The sequence below is a fragment of the Manacus candei genome, unplaced genomic scaffold (genome assembly GCF_025592945.1).
Source record: "Manacus candei isolate 608988 ecotype Guabito, Panama unplaced genomic scaffold, ASM2559294v1 h1tg000177l, whole genome shotgun sequence".
In the NCBI taxonomy this organism is placed as follows: Eukaryota; Metazoa; Chordata; class Aves; order Passeriformes; family Pipridae; genus Manacus; species Manacus candei.
This window is the reverse complement of record NW_026138225.1, coordinates 212,848-225,636: the sequence shown is the minus strand read 5'-3', so window position 1 is coordinate 225,636 and position 12,789 is coordinate 212,848. Positions and strand designations below refer to the sequence as shown.

At 52.9% G+C, this 12,789-nt stretch overlaps 1 protein-coding gene across 1 annotated transcript in view; it reads left to right on the top strand.

Moving 5' to 3' along the window:
* Positions 1–3,393: 3,393 nt before the first annotated feature.
* Positions 3,394–12,789, top strand: part of LOC127463850 (interferon-induced very large GTPase 1-like) — a 32,214-nt gene continuing 22,818 nt past the window's right edge. Inside the window, exons 1-2 of the mRNA XM_051773764.1 lie at positions 3,394–3,845; positions 6,290–6,476. The gene's annotated coding sequence lies outside the window, so the exon portion shown is untranslated. The remainder of the gene's footprint in view (positions 3,846–6,289; positions 6,477–12,789) is intronic.

Sequence of the window (12,789 nt, the reverse complement as noted above, 5' to 3'; positions counted from 1 at the left end):
CACCAGGGGGTCTCGGGGGGTGCGAGCGATTTTTGGGGGTGCCAAAGCCTTGTGAGGCATCTGGGGGATACCCGGGGCGCTTGGGTAAGGTGAGAGTGATTTTGGGCTGTCCCAACACTTTGGGGGGGATCTGGGGGACACCGGGGGCCCTGGGGGAGTGCGAGTGATTTTTGGGGGTCCCAAAGCCTGGGAGGGGATGAGGGTCTCAGATCCTTAGGACTTGGGGACAGGCAGGGCTGTGTGGGGTCCCCAAGGCATTGAGGGGGTTTCCAAACTTTTGCAGGGGTCTCCATGGGGTCCCCACAGCCTTGGGGGAGCCCCCATCGCTCTTTGAACCCCTAAATCCCCCAGACCCCCATAAACCCTCCCAGACCCCCATAAACCCCCATCACTCTTTGACACCCCTCCCACACATCCCTAAACCCCCCCTAAATCCCTGTGACTCTTTGACCCCCAACACCCCCCGGATGCCCATAAACCCCCCCAGATCTCTCATAAACCCCCATCACTCTGTGATCCACCCACACCCTGAGCACCCCTAACACCCTCATCACTCCTTGACCCCCCCTTACCCCCTTAACCCCATAAACCTCCATAAACCCTCTTCACTCTTTGACCGCCCCGGACCTCCACAAACCCCCATAAATCCCATCACTCTGTAATCCTCTCAGACCCTCATAAACCCCCCAGGACCCCCCATAAACCCCCACCACTCTTTGTCCCCCATAAACCCCCTGGACAGCCCTGAACCCCCATCAATCTGGGGAAGATTTCTTCCCAATCTCCCGTCTCTCCAGGGCCTCCTCTGGACTCTCTCCAGCAGCTCCACGTCCTTGTGCTGCTGTTGCCCAGGGCTGGAGGCAGCTCTGCAGGGGGGTCTCAGTTGAGGGGGCAGAGGGGCAGATCCCCCCTGCCCTGCTGCCCACCATCCCTGTGGGATCAGCCCAGCACATGGTGATTTCCAGTTGCCATCACACACAGCCAGGTCATGTCCATCCTTCTGCATTCCTCGTCCTGTCCCACAGCAGGAGCCCTCTGGGCTCTTCCCTCTCCACGCAGGTCAAGGACACAACTCCTGCTCTTCCCAGCCCATTGCTGCCCACATCCCTCTACCCCACCCAAAGCAGGAGGTTGCTGCTCCCAGCTGGTGGTTTGGGACATCTGCAAAACCGGGAGCCCCTCCTGGATGTGCAGTGCTGGAGCAGGAAGCTGCTCCCCCATCCCAGATCCCTGTGGGCACACAGGTCCCAAGGGGGCAACCACAGGCGTGTGGAGGTGTGATAAATAAATAATTGTGATCCGTGAAACAAATGGGTGATTACATCAAAATAAAACAAACGGATCGTAAAACTTAATTACACCTCCATAAAGAAATAAAACAGACCCTTACAAGGTCAAGAGGCCTAAAACCTCCTTACTATCCTAAGAATAAAATATAGTAGAACTTTAAATCTTTAGGTGCCTGTTTGTCCAGGAATGCATGAATTATGATCAGTTGTAGAGATAACCCTTTAGCTTTAGCTGTAAGAAACCCCAGATGTTAAATACTTAGCAAAAACCTGTAGAATGTATATGTATATGATATAATTAATATGCATGAAGTAGCAAAGATAAATACTAAATGTACCTTGTAGAAGGGGTGCAGATTTGGGAAACTGGTCCCCATTTCTGTCACCCAGCTGGCTGCTTGCTTTTTCCATATAATAAACTCTTATTCAAAAACTTATAGAAACTCGAGATTTAGTTTATCACAGGGGAAGGAGTAGGTGAGGTGGGTGGCGAATTCCATCAGAAAAGTCCCTCTCTGGGAATTAACACCAAGTGTTGGGGTGTTGGGCAGGTTTGGAGGAGAAATGGGGACACTCTGGAAGTTCAGGAAACGCTTCCTGTGGCTGGTTCTGAAAATGGCCACGTTATCAGGGCTTGGGTCAGTGACCTGACTCCTCCTGCTCCACACCTGGCACAAAGCTGGATGTCAAAGAGGACTTTTTCCTCTTAATTGGGAATTTCCTCTCTGTGGAAAGGAGAGATGAGGGAGAGACAGAGAGACAGAGAGAAATGTGCTTTGGAGGAAAAGGATTTATTTGTGCCTCTCACGCAGGCCTTGTCAAAACTTGGAGGTCATGTTCCCCCTCCTTCCCTGCAGTGCCTCCTTCACCTGGAATTATCTCCTGATGGGCCTGGGCTTGTGGCTTCCTTGAATGGAGAAGTTCACCTTGATTCCTTTCTCTAGGGATTGTAACAAAACCTCTTTTCTTGCACTGGCTCGTGTATTGTCACTGAATCCCACAGTGGTTTGGGTGGGAAGGGACCTTAAATGAATCCAGTCCCACCCCCTGCCATGGGCAGGGACACCTCCCACTAGCCCAGGTTTCTCCAAGCCCTGTCCAGCCTGGCCTTGGACACTTCCAGGGATCCAGGGGCAGCCACAGCTTCTCTGGGCAACCTGTGCCAGCATCAGCCACAGTTTTAGGAACCAGAGTAACCAAAGAAACCGGAAGTACAGAGGACAGTTAAAAGGCAGCAACACAAAACTACTGCCCAAGCTCCAGAACTCTGATTCTGTCTCACCTGAGACTTCAAGCAGCTTAAACCAATTTCCACAGTATCCCTGTACCACCCTGCCCAAGGGTCCCCCTGAGGGGATCGGAGCCATCAGTGTGCCCCGAGAACCATCCTCTCACAGATGAGACACAGCCCACCCTCACAACCGTCCCCTCGCCCCTCACACACACAGCCCGCCCTCACAACCGTCCCCTCACAGCTCCATCCACAGCCAGCCCTCAGTCCAGCCCCTCAGCTCCAGCCCCTCAGCACTCTACCAGTCCCCTCTCAAGCTCAGGCCCTGGGGCAGTTCAGCGCTCTCGGGCTCTATTGCTGGGATTAGACCTTCAGCAGCTTCACTGAAGCTGCAATCCCGTGTGCTCCTTCTGGACTGGGGCAATGCCAGACACAAACACCCCTGGGAGTGCAATGGATGGAGAGCAGCCCTGGGGAGAAGGACCTGGGGGTGCTGGAGAGGGAGAGGCTGGACGTGCTCCGGCCGGGTGCTCTGGCCCCAGAACCCCCCGTGGCCTGGGCTGATCCCACAGGGATGGTGGGCAGTGAGAGAGGGGATCTGCCCCTCTGCCCCCTCAGCTGAGACCCCCCTGCAGAGCTGCCTCCAGCCCTGGGCAACAGCAGCACAAGGACGTGGAGCTGCTGCAGAGAGTCCAGAGGAGGCCCCAGAGATGCTGCCAGGGCTGGAGCCCCTCTGCTCTGGAGCCAGGCTGGGAGAGCTGGGGGGGCTCCCCTGGGGAAGGGAAGGATCCAGGGAGACCTTGGAGCCCCTTGCAGAGCCTAAAGGGGCTCCAGGAGAGCTGGAGAGGGACTGGGGACAAGGCCTGGAGGGACAGGACACAGGGAATGGCTTCCCACTGCCAGAGGGCAGGGATGGATGGGAGATTGGGAAGGCCGGGAGAGTGGGGAGGTCCTGGCACAGGTTGCCCAGTTCAGGGATTCGATGATCAGGGGTAAGAGGCACAGATCAGGTGGTTTCCAGTCAGGAGCCCCAGGTACTGCCCAGCTCCTGCTGCCTTTCATGGAATCACAGGATCATTAAGGTTGGAAGAGACCTCCCAGATCATCGAGTCCACCTTCCACTGAACAACTTTTCATCCCAAACCAGGCAGCAGTTTCGCTTTCCCCACTTTGCTGCAGAAAAAACATCTGATTTACAGGAAATCAGCGGCCGCCGCCCCACGGCCCCTATAAAAGGGAAAACAGTACCTACAGGAGAGCCGAGGCTGGGTCAGCAGAGGGGCTGCGCTGGGCTTCTCTCACCTCGGGAGCTCCGGAGGGAGACGGTAGGACCTTGGGGCTGAGCTGCGGGGCTGGGAGCCGGGATCAGCACGGAGCGGGGGCTTGTTTGTCTTCTGCTTCCCATCCCGGGGGGTTCTCATGGCTGGGGAGATGGCAGGGAAGGAGCCCCTTCCCTTTGCAGCCCGTGCCCGGCCGCAGGCGGGGCCGATCCTGCCCGGCCCGGGCACCCCCAGCCCCAGGCGGGGTCCGGGGGCTGCGCTCCCCGAAGGCAGGACCGGGGGTGCTGGGGCCCTCCTGGGGCCGGGGGTGCTGCCTGTGCCCCGCGCCGCTCCTCAGGGAGCAGGGCAGCGCCGGGGGCATGAGGGGCACTCCTGGCCCCTCCTGCTCCGGCCCCAGCCCGGGGGGGACACTTGGTCCTTTTCCTCCCGGGATTCCCCTCCCTTCCACTGGAAACTTCACCGCCCGCAGCGCTCTGGTCCCTGCTGCAGCCCCTCAAAGGCACAGGCGCTTCCAGAGCCCATTTCCCTGGGGAAGGGAGGGAAGTTGGGAGGGGACAGAGCTGGCACAAGTGGCCTGAGGGGACAACCTGCTTAAATGTTGCAGAAAGAACTTCAGATTCGAATATTCCCTTGAGCAAAATTAAAACTCACACAGGTTATCTGTTGATAGCAAAACTGATTTGATTAATTGCTAAGAGATGCAAAGAGGGAGAGGAAAAATTAGGAAAAGTTGGAAAATGCTAAGATTACTTCTCAAAGCAGAGAAAAGATACCACCAAAAACTACCTTTCTGCGGAGCTGGTTTTTGGGGCGGGGAAGCAGTTTTCTGCCTTTTTTTTTCTCTGTCTCTGCCGCTTTTGGATGTTATCTCTTTAGCTGCGGGGGGGGGTGTGGTGTGGTGTGGTGGTGGGGGTTGGAGGGGGTGTGTGGGGTGGATATGTGTGTGGCTTGGCAGCTTTAGTTCTCTGCAATGCAGCCAGGAAGAGCGGTTTCGCTGCTCACACGGAGCTGTGTCCCAGGCTGTGTCACACAGAGCTGTGTCCCAGGCTGGGCAGAGTCCTGGTCCAGCTGCACCTTTTGGCCCTCAGAAATGTGGTCAGGGTAGGAGGATAAGATCTAACTCACGCATGTGGCACGGTGGGTGTCAGTCCTCTCCAGGCCGGCAGGGTTCCAGTCTCCGGTGACAAGCAGGCAGCAGACGGTGGCAGAAGAAAAGTGAGGGGGAGCTGGGGAGAGACTCTCAGCTGGGGGAACTGGTTCTCTCTCTCCCTTGGCTCTCTCCCTGATTTTCCCAAATTTTTCCTCAACTCTTGTAGTGTTCAAAGGAGGTTGTAGGTGACTTCTTGGCACGTAGCCCTATTCAGATATTTGAACAGATACAACAGCCACAGACAATAGCAGGATCTTTTGACAGGAAAACTCCAGCAGGAAGCTCTGATGAGAAACTTCTGGCAGAAAGATGACAGAATTTTTTTTGACAGGAAGTTTTGACAGGCAGAAACAATGGCAAAACCTTATTTTTGGCATTTCTGTGTTACCTGTGTGCTACAGCCTGAGGGGACAATATCCAGCAGGTGCCTTCCCGAGCAGCCACCCCACACCCCAAGGCTCTGCTGCCCAGGGAGCGGCTGCACATCTTCCCCCGAGGGGAATCAGGGGCTGAAGTCCCTCCTTTGCTCTGCCAGCACACCCAGTTTTCCTCTGCTTCCTCAACTCCCCTGATCTTGCCCCAGCCTTTTTCTTCCCTCTGCTTTTCCCCTCCTCTGCCCATCTCAATGATGGGAGTGCAGGAGCTGCTGGAGGCTCTCCTGGAGCCCCTTTAGGCTCTGGAAGGGGCTCCAAGGTCTCCCTGGATCCTTCCCTTCCCCAGGGGAGCCCCCCCAGCTCTCCCAGCCTGGCTCCAGAGCAGAGGGGCTCCAGCCCTGGCAGCATCTCCACGGCCTCCTCTGGACTCTCTCCAGCAGCTCCACGTCCTTGTGCTGCTGTTGCCCAGGGCTGGAGGCAGCTCTGCAGGGGGGTCTCAGCCGAGGGGGCAGAGGGGCAGATCCCCCCTGCCCTGCTGCCCACCCTCCCTTTGGGATCAGCCCAGGCCACGGGGGCTTTCTGGGCCGGGTTGTGTCCCAGCCTCTCACCCAGCAGCCCCCCAGGTCCTTCTCCCCAGGGCTGCTCTCCATCCAGTCCACTCCCAGCCTGTCTTTGTGCCTGGCATTGCCCCGACAGAGGGGCAACACCTGCCCTTGGCGTTGTTGACCTTCAGGGGTTGTCACTGTCCCACCTCTCCAGCATGTCCAGGTTCCTTTTGCAGGGGAACACGGATTTAGGGCCCAGGTGAAAGCCTGCTCTGCTCCCCACCCCACAAAGGCCCTGGGGACTCTTTGCTGACGGGGTAATCCCCACTGCAGGAGAAGGGTTGGCCTCCACTGCTCCCTGCAATCAATCCTCCACGTTGCTGGGTTGCCATCTCCTGACTCTCAGCTCTTCTCCTTTAGGATCTGGGGCCTTTCCTTCCCGCTGCTCTTCCTCCGGAATTCTCCAGGGGGTTCCCATCTTCTCCACCCGCCGCCGTGTCCCCCAGGCCTGGGCTGTGACGGTGCTGTGTCCCCTGAGCTGGGCACCTTGGCTGCCCGTGTCCTCTGGGCACTCAAGGCTGGGACCAAGAGGAGCATCTGCTCTCAGGTGGGTGAGGTGACTCAGAGCCCACGGCCAGGGCACAGGTTGCCTCAGTCTGCACTGGCCTGAGAGGGAAAGCTGACACTCAAGGCTCTGCAAGGCTCCAGGAGCCCAGTGCCAACCCCTGGGAGCCAGCCCTGGCTTGGGGAGGGTCTGGTGTCCCTGCTGGGATGGAAGCTGAAGGCAGGGGAAGGCTTTGTGCATGGAATCAACCTCTCCAGGATCCAGCTGAATTGAGACAGAGACACTTGCCAGGTTTGTGGGACGGTGTAGAAAACCCCAGAGGGGTAAAGGCAGGAGTCCAGGGAGAGCACCAGCTCCGTTAGGGTGAGAATCAGGGAATCACAGAAGGGCCGGAGTGGGAAGGGACCCACAAGGATCCTGGGAGAGATGGAAAGCTTTACTGAAATCCAGAAAGGTTCCATCAACTGGTTTCCCTTGATCAGCTACGTGGGTTATTGTGGAGTAAAAGGATATTCAGTTTGAAGAACAGCACATTCCCCTCAGGACCCCGTGCTGGCTGTGACCAGTGAGTGCCTTGTCCTTCAGGGGTTTGAATCCGAAAAATCCAGTATGAAGAACTGCCCAGAGACTTTTGTATCTTTAAGCAGCAAGGTATTTGTTTATTCAACACTGGGATCAAGCCAGCTCACGCTGGACTATAAGTGCAAAAGCAAGCCATTTTATACACTTTAGATACATAGTTACATCATTTAACATACATATTAATAAGCAGGTTGGTCTCTGGGCGGAGTCTTTCCAGACATGCCCAGTCTTCTACTGTGGGGGTCTTCTCCTCAAGCCTTCATCCCTCTGGTGGTCGCCATGGACGTCTTCCTCAATTTGACCTCTTCAATTAGGTAACCTGAATTCTTCAAGCTTGCAAAATCCTGGCTCTGGGCCTTCTAGATCTTATTCAGAGGTCTAGTTTGCCTACTTTATTACTGTGTGTGTACTACTCCTATTCTTTCTATAATAAGACCTTTGGTCCAGTGAGCAGAACAGAACACAAGATTAACCAGTGCTCCTAAAATTTTCTTCTAACAAAACAGGTATTGGGGTTTCTTAGCAGGCCAAGATATCTTAGTTAACTCTTTTAGGCCTGGCTCCTGTTTCAGTTCCCCCCTTTTCTTATGACTTGCAAACTCTTTCCTCAAGTTTCAAGGACAAAGAGTTTTGGTAGATTTTTATCATTGCCCACATTATCTGCATCCTTTTGACTATGGTACTCAATCTGTACCACAGCCAAACATTTAAGAGGGATAGCAGAATTACAGTAACTACTAGGACCAATACTGGATGTATCAGATAGTGAAACACCTGTGTTGCCGTGGGGGAATACCCTGTAAAGATGTCCCACCAATGATGTTCTCCTACTTGCTCTACCTTTGTCAGTATGTTCTTTATACTTTCAGTATCATGTTTCACTTGCCAAGGCATACATTGGGTGCTTTTATTTACCTCTTGCACCATCTTTTCTATATCTGAGTGTTCAAGCATCTTCTGGAAAAGACTTACATCTGTTCCTATTTGTAATTTAGGTACATCGTGATACAACAAATAATCATTTTCAATTAATTGCTCAGTAGTTATTGGAATTGTAGAGTTAAAATCACAGCCTATTATTTTAGTAAAATTACAACCACAAAATTAATTCCATTTGTAATTTCTTGAAAGATCTTTTCCCATAGAACCGGAATGCCCAATACAGGGTTGAGACCACGGCTACTCTAATGATCCAGCCCAGGTTATAGTCACCACACTCAATAAGATCCCAGTAGTCAGAGTCAGGTGAACTTGGGAGTGGTTGGTCCTGTGGGTTCTGGGGTCCATGGTTTCTCAGGGGCTCTCTTGACTTGGGGGTAGTGAATCCAGGTGGGTCATTCTTTTATCCAGACTGCTGTGAACATGGTCAGCAATACCTGGAAAGGGCCATCCCACTTTTCTGGCAGAGAGTCTCCTGGAAAATTCTTAACATATACCCAATCACCAGGACTAAATGGATGTAATTTACCATTAGGTTGCTTGGGCTGGTGTTCCAACACCACAGTAGCATTTTTCTGCAGTTGTTTTCCTATAGCCATAACAGAATCATACACATATTGATTGTCTATCTGATCCAAAGCTTCACTGTTAATATTGTTCATTCCATAAGGTCTGCCATACAGAATTTCAAATGGACATAGCTTTTCTTAAGACTGTGGTTTGACCCTGATTCGAATTAAAGCCATAGGTAAAGCTTGGTGCCAATACAAATTTGTTTCTTGACAGATTTGAGCTATTTGCTGTTTAATGAAATGGTTCATCTTCTCTACTTGCCCACTTGCTTGGGGTCTGTAGGGCATATGCAGTTGCCAATTGATTTTTAGTGCTTTACTTATTGCTTGTACAATAAGAAGTGCACAAAAATGTGAACTTCTATCTGAAGAGATGCTCTTAGGCATTCCAAACCATGGTATAATCTCATTCAACAAGACTTTAACCACTTCTCTTGATTCATTTGTTCTACATGGGAAAGCTTCAGGCCATCCAGAAAATGTGTCAGTGAAAACCAAGAGATAACAGAACTTCCCCCTTTTCCTGGGAGCTCAGAGAAATCAATTTGCCAAATTTCACCTGGGAAATGCCCTTTGCTTATTGCCCCTTGGTGTATTTTTGTTCCAGTATTTGGATTATCCTTCAGACAAAGTTCACACTGGGATGTGACTTGCTTTATTGTGGTAAATAAATTTGGTCCTGCCACTCTGGTTCTTAAATGCTGACGGAGTGAGACCAAGCCCCAGTAAGTTTTATCATGTTCTACTTTTAAAAATTGCCACACTAATTTTTCTAATAATATTAACTGACCTGTTTTTAGTTAACCCCACCCATTGTCTAACAGCTTACTTCCATTTTCATGTATCCACTTATAATCTGTTTCTTGATATTCTACCTGTTGATCTGTGTCTAGTCCTTCTGGCACTAAAGCTGCTACTGGTAGTTCTTTACTTCTTGCAGAAGCTAATTCAGTTTTTCTGTTTCCTATTTTCGGGACAGTGTTGCCTTTCAGGTGTCCTCAGCAGTGCATAATTGCCACCTGAGAGGGGACTTGTACAGCTTCTAGTAATCGTAACAGTTCTTCAGCAAATTTCACAACTTTTCCTTGAAGAGTTAAAAATACTTTCTTTCCAAATTGCTCCATGAGCATGAACTATGCCAAAGGCATATTTAGAGTCAGTCCAGGTGTTAATTTTGTTTTCCTTCTGCCAATTCTAAAGCTTGAACGAGAGCTATCAGTTCTGCTTTCTGGGCTAAGGCTCCTGCGGGCAAAGGATTTGATTTGATTACCTCAGTAGTGGTAGTCACAGCACACCCAGCCATCCTCACACCTTGTCTTATGAAACTGCTGCCATCGGTAAACCAATCTTCTGCATCCAGGGGTTGCTCTTCTTTTAAGGTCGGGGTGAGGGGAATACACTGCTTCAGTGGTTTCCAGGCAGTCATGCATGACAGGTTCAGCCAAGATTCTTCCTTCTAGGAATGAACATCCCCGACACGGAGGTGCTGAGGCGGGCGTCAGGGGGACTGGCCCTGCAGGGCATCTACAGAACCAGCAGGGCTGAAGATGTGCTGGCAAAGCGAGAGCAGCTCCTCAGGGTTCCTGAGGGATTCCAGCTCGCCGGTCCAGAGCAAGGGTCGCTGCTTGAGAGCAAGGAGTTCTCCTCCAGTGCAGCAGAATCCACTTTCACCAGGTCCATGGAGCAGCTGGGCTTCAGCATCAGCATTTCTGCCAAAGCCGGGTTCAGGGGAGTTACATTGGAAGCTGGTGCAGATCACAGCAGCTCCTCACAGGCACAGGGCACCCACCAGTCCCACTCTGAGCAGAGTTACTTTTGCACCACCAAGTACCAGTACATCCCTCTGGCCTCCTGCTACTTCCAAAGGAACCAGCTTCTCCTCTCGGATCCGGCCCTGCGGGAGCTACAACACATGGAGCAGCTTTTGAGCCTCACTCGGGAAGAAGACCAGCTCAACCTGCTGGAGAGCTTCTTCAGAAGGTTTGGGTCCCACGTCAGTCAGGGTCCCCTCCACTTTGGGGGGATATTCTGGTGGAAGGCGTCGACAGGAGGATTCAGAGCCGAGCAGAGGGAAGAGGTGAAACGACAAACATCTGAAGTCCTGAACATCTTTGTCGGGGCCAGTTTCAGTGGCTTCGGGGCCAGTGCAGGAGGGGCCACAGATGTTTCCCGGTCCAGCTCACAGGCTTCTGTCCAGGGCAGAGCTGGAGAGAGCTCCCACACAGAGATTCGGTGTCAGGTGTTCACCACAGGGGGCCCATCGGAGACTGATTCTCTCCCTCAGTGGAAAACGGGGCTCGTGTCCAATAACTCAACGTGGTACGTTATCGACCGCGGCTTCCAGCTGATCCCGTTGTGGGATGTCATCCTGTGCAATCACAGCAGGGATTTTCAGTCCGTCTATGGAATGAGCCGCGCCCTCAGGGCTGCGTACAAAGCACTGACAAATCAGAGCGCCGGCACCGCTTTTGGAGAGGAACTGGCCAGTGCAGTGGAAGAGGCCAGAGAGTTCATGGAGATTGTGAAGGCCTGGCAGGGGGCGGTGGATGAAAGGAAACTGCTCACACTGATGGATCTGAAACAGGATCTGAGTGCAAAAACCAAGGACCCCAGAGTCTGGATCAACATGTGCCTGTCGGACAAAGCCCTGCAGGACTTCCTGGTGAACACCGTGAGGAGTTGCCAGGAGTCACCTCCAGAAGACTCCACCTCTATCAAGGCAATCTTGAGGAGCCTCCTGGATCCTCATATCTATTCTGTCAAGGACTTCCCTGAGTCTTCCTTCATTATGCAATGGATCTTCCAGACTGACCACAGGCTTCCCAAAACTCCCAATGTCTCTGAACTTGAAGAGCTCCTGCAGACACTGCAGCAAATGATGGAGCACATCCATGCTGTCACCTACGCACCAGGAACCTCTGCTTCTGCCGTCCAGGAAGCAAAGAGAGAAGCCACCCTGACCACAGGCCTCGCAATTCATTCCTTCCTGCGGTCTCTCCAGGAAAGGGCTCAGAAGGACATGGAACTCTTGGTGCTCTTAATTGCGACCAGCACAGGGTACCAGGTGGGAAGCAGCACTTTTCATCACCTCCTTGGCCATGCAGAAATTCAGTACCTGGCCCAGGCAATGGCAGCGGCACACGAGCAGTACGTGACTCTGAAGGAGCAAGATGCTGCCAGAGCTGAGGCCTCCCTTCTGCTGACGGCTCTGACCGTGACACCCCAAAGCAAAGAGCTGTCCCCAGAGCAGAAGAGGGAGCGGTTGCTTTTCATGGAAGGTCACATGGAAGGTTTGTGGTCCACAGGGACAAAGAATCTGCTCCAGAAGCACAGGGAGTGCCCAGACTGGGAGATGCTGGAACGTGACTTGAATTCCTTCATTGGTGGGAGCTTGGAGGAAACAGGGGATGATGTGAGGATGCAGAACATACTCAAAGACATGGAAGACACTTTCCAAACACCTGAGCCTTCCAGTCCCTCCAAATTCGAGTCAGGTGCCAGTGAATCCAAAGCCAATGAAGCCACTGCAAACCAAGAGTTTTTCCAGTTGCTCAAGCGCCTTGGACTAGAAAGTCACTATCCAAGAAAAATGGGCACAGGACATTTCCACAGCATCTGTAAGACATCTCTGCACGACAGCCAGCCCAGCAAGGAGCAGGAACTGCCATTTCACTTCCTGCAGAAGCTCTTAACCGTGGACTATCGGGTGAGATACCTGACTTGCAGGGATGGGAGCAACCCAGGACTTGCCCTCGTGCCAGAAACCACAGAGCAAAAGCACGAACCCTCAGACTCCTTTGAAAACTTTCTCCATCGTTTGAAGGAAGCAGCCCCTCGACCTGCACCCAGGGACAGCCACGTGCACCCCATGGACCTCCAGATGGCAATTTTCCACTGTGCTGATGACTTCATGAGACAGTCCATTGCAACCAAGCTGGCCTTCTGCCAACTGGCGCTGCCCCTGCTGGTGCCCAAGCCGGGCACTGCCCAGATCGAGTTCCCGCTCTGGGCCCTCAGTCAAATCAAAAGGAGCTGGAAAGAGGCCGAGAAGTCGGGACAGCAGCCCAGGATGAGCAGTCACAATAGCAAACACATGCATCAGGCAGAGACGCCCATCGTGTCCTTCATCCGCATTGGCACCTCTGCCTCCTCTTCCAAGTCTCAGCTCCTCAATGCTCTGCTCAGCAAACAAAGACACGACACTTTTTTCCACCGCCATTGCCGAGGCAGCACCAGAGAGCGTTTGCTGATGGCAGGTGTTG